At 39.6% G+C, this 3,954-nt stretch overlaps 1 non-coding gene across 1 annotated transcript; it reads right to left on the bottom strand.

Annotated features, from left to right (window-relative positions):
• Positions 1 to 2,979: 2,979 nt before the first annotated feature.
• Positions 2,980 to 3,086, bottom strand: LOC141722350 (small nucleolar RNA R71). Its single transcript, XR_012575369.1, has one exon. It is a non-coding gene; the product is annotated as a small nucleolar RNA R71 (small nucleolar RNA).
• Between the last annotated feature and the right edge of the window lie 868 nt (positions 3,087 to 3,954).

Genomic DNA, 3,954 nt, shown 5'->3' with positions numbered 1-3,954 from the left:
CGAGTGTAGTGATAGCATTAAAGTGATATGAAGCTGTGTAGGTTGATATGCATGCTAGAAACAATTGTAAGTCCACTAAGTCTTAGAGAATGCGTAAGGGCTAGATTGTTGTTATGATTTGGTTGTTTTCAAGGTCAATCTACTTATTATGCTTAGAATTCGATTATAAGTTCTTAGTGATAAAGGCATGAAAAAGAAAAAAAAAATTGGAGAAAAAAATATGGAAGTTGTTGCTAGTTGTGGCTAGGCGTCAAATGGCTAGTAGCCGGCTCGCATATGGTACGAGTAGTCTAGGGTTGAGCAAGATGGAGCGAAACGCACTTGCTCAGAAGTTATAAAAAAAAAAAAAAATTTGCATAATTGATCAAGAGTGGGCTCTTTGGTATTCGAGTTATTAAGTTCTTAGGGGACTTTGTGCCTAGTGACCTAAGGCTTTTAGAGTCTGGGATCCGCTAACCTAACGCTCGTTACATGGATATCATTGTATAAGTCTTTTGTGGACCTCACTCATTGCACGGTCAAATAAGCATTTGAGTTTTAAATAAAAAGCATGATTCCGTAGTAAGCTCCAGAGTTCTTGTAGTGTTGTATATCACTTTGTGCCTAGAATTTTTTATTCTTTGTATAATTATAGGATTGCCTTGAGGATAGTCTAGTCATAGTAATTGGTCTAGTTCCGAAGCATATCTGTTAAGCATTTGCACACACCACGTTTCTGGCTGTATGTCCGTTTGCATGAGTTTATTGATCTTTAGTTGTCTAACTGCATTCGTTGAGATGTGACAATTTGGTTGGTTAATTATAGTAAGGGGGATCGCTGCATTTTCATATAGATTGCATTCATGCATGTTTTTATTTGTTTTTGAGTCTGTAACGCTTGAGGACAAGCATCGATTTAAGTTTGGGGGTGTGATAAGTGGCATTTTATACCACTTAGAACGTCTTAAAATGGCTTAAATTGGTGTCTTGAAATCAAGTATTTTGTGTATTTGATGCGTTTTTCTAGTGTTTATGCATTTCAGGGTTTTAGTTACATTTCGGGGGAGGAATCATCAAGAATAAGTCTTGGCATGTGTTCACCATTGCGAGAGGAAAGAAAAGGGCAGATTACGGCGAAGAAACGGAGCGAAATCAGAATTTTTCCAGTAGAGGTCTGAGCGCCCGCTCAGCTATGCTGAGCGGCCGCGCAGGGTTGGGAAAAAAGACAGTTTATTTTAGGACTTCTACTTCTGTTTGGTTTCCACTTCTATGTAATCTGAGTTTTATGGGACTATTATTTAAGTAGATTTGAGACGTTTTCAAAAAGTGTGGATTGAAGAAGATTGTGTTTTTACGCAAGGATCGAAAGAGATAAGGAAGAAGACCGATTTAGCACACCGCAACGAAGAGGAAGCATATATTCTTGTGATTCTTGTTTTGTTGTAACGTTGGATGCTAGTTTTCTTGCTTTGAACTTATTTACTCTTGTGACGTACTCTGTTTTAATATAATTAGCTTAGTTATTATTTTCTTATGTTTATTTATCATGATTTCATATGAACCCATGATGACGATAAGTGCTATTATGGGCTAATCGTGATCATGGGGTTGCAACGGATTTATTATGGAATTCTTTAGTTAATTGTTTAATACTTTAATGTGTGATGATTGCATGTTATCTAGTATTGGTTGTGCGTATTCGTCTTATGTGCGTCGCGAACATATAAGATAGGGTGTTAATCTCTTGTGAAGCGACGGTGGATCTTGAGATTTAGAACTTGCCATGCTAGCATAGGTTCATGTACGTTGTACATGATTAGTGGGTAACTCTAACAGTTTTATTTGCCCTATGTAATCAAAAGGAATAACTTGTGCTTAAATCGTTGTGTTGTCAATTTCTGTAGACATATGGGAACTCAACATAATTGATGACTATTCAACTTCTATCTTAATTGTGGATGCTTGGTAGAATGGTATTAGTACAATGAAAGTTGGCTTTTATCAGTTTCGTGTTATTCGATTAATATCATCACTGTCACAAGCTAAAGGTAATAACAATGGCTATAGAAGGAAGTAATAATGAGTTGTGATCTCATGACTGTTTTATTATTGATAAATTGAAGTGTTAGTTAAGTGATTAATTAAGTAGTTAATTATAGATCAACGATTTTAAGTGTTAGTGTCTTAACATTGAGAAGTAATCATACATTGGTGAGTGAGTTTAATTAGACAATAATTTAGTCTGAGTCTCTGAGGGAACGAACTAGAAAGTATTCTATATTACTTGCGAACGCGTATACTTGCGTGAATATTAGCGCGTGTTTTCGCCCTAACAAGTTTTTGGCGCCGCTGCCGGGGACTCGGCGTATTTGTTTAGTTTATGTACTTACCATCATTGGTCATTAGGACTCAGTGATTAGGACGTAGTAGTTACTTATTTTTTCGGTTGTGTTTCAGGTACTTTAGCAAGCGTTTATGCAAACTCGTTCTCGTACTCGCAAGAGGACTTTAGATACAGCTGAGGAGACAGACGAAGTTCTTGATATTCCGGAGAAGTTAGATTTTGAGGATTCGGATTCAAGAACTGAGCAGAAAGAACCAGTAAACATGGGAGATCGTATTGTTCAAGCTGATCCAGCTCTTATGGATTTTTCTCGGCCTAAAATTGATGACATTCAGTCAAGCATCCTTCATCCGGCTATTCAAGCTAACACCTTAGAAATCAAGCCGGGCACTATTCAGATGGTGCAGAATTCTGTTTCTTTTGGAGGAGCGGCAACTGAAGACCCCAATATGCACATAAGGAATTTTGTCGAGATCTGCAGCACTTTTAAGTATAATGGCGTGAATGATGAGGCTATCAAGTTGAGGCTTTTCCCATTCTCACTGAGGGACAAGGCTAAAGACTGGTTACATTCTGAACCAGCTGGGTCCATCACTACGTGGCAAGATCTTGCGCAAAAGTTTCTGGTGAAGTTTTATCCGATGGCAAAGACTGCTGCTATGAGGAGTGCTCTTACTCAGTTTGCGCAGCAACCTACAGAATCTATGTGCGAGGCTTGGGAACGCTACAAGGAAATGTTGAGAAAATGTCCACATCATGGAATGCCGGATTGGATGGTGATCACTGGTTTCTATAATGGTTTGGGGGCCCAATCTCGGCCCATGCTCGATGCAGCAGCTGGAGGCGCCTTATGGGCTAAAAGCTATACTGAGGCATATAATCTTATAGAGATGATGGCTGCAAATGAGCATCAAAACCCAACTCAGAGGATGAAGTCAGGCAAGGTAGCAGGTATTCTGGAAGTTGATGCAGCCACCGCTATTGCAGCCCAGCTCCAAGCGCTATCAATGAAGGTTGATTCTCTGGCTACGTATGGAGTGAATCAAATAGCTATGGTTTGTGAGCTTTGTGCAGGTTCTCATGCTACGGATCAGTGTTCTCTTGTCAACGAATCTGTTCAGTATGTGAATAATTATCAGCGACAACAGCAGCCTGTGCCAGCGACCTATCATCCTAACAACAGAAATCATCCAAATTTCAGCTGGGGGAATAATCAGAATGCTATTCAACCACCATATCAGCAAGGAGTGAGTAAACAGTTTAACCCACCTGGATTCCAGCAACCACAACAGTATGCTACAAGGCAATCATATCCTCAACAGGGAAGTGCAGCTGCACCTACTAGTGCTGATTTTGAGGAACTTAAGCTGTTGTGCAAGAGTCAGGCGGTTTCCATCAAGACCTTGGAAAATCAAATCGGTCAATTAGCCAATGCAGTGCTCAATCGTTAACCTGGCACTCTTCCCAGTGACATGGAAGTACCAGGAAGGAAGGAAGCTAAAGAGCAAGTCAAGGCTATTACCTTAAGGTCTGGAAAAGTAGCTGATGCTGAAAAGGCAAAAGAAGTAAAAGCTGAAATTAGAGGTGAAGAATCTAAGCAAAAGGAGAAAGCGGCGGAACCAAGGAAGACT

The sequence above is a fragment of the Apium graveolens genome, chromosome 4 (assembly GCF_009905375.1).
Source record: "Apium graveolens cultivar Ventura chromosome 4, ASM990537v1, whole genome shotgun sequence".
NCBI lineage: Eukaryota > Viridiplantae > Streptophyta > Magnoliopsida > Apiales > Apiaceae > Apium > Apium graveolens.
The sequence above is the reverse complement of the archived record's forward strand: the minus strand, read 5'-3'. Positions and strand labels throughout refer to the sequence as shown.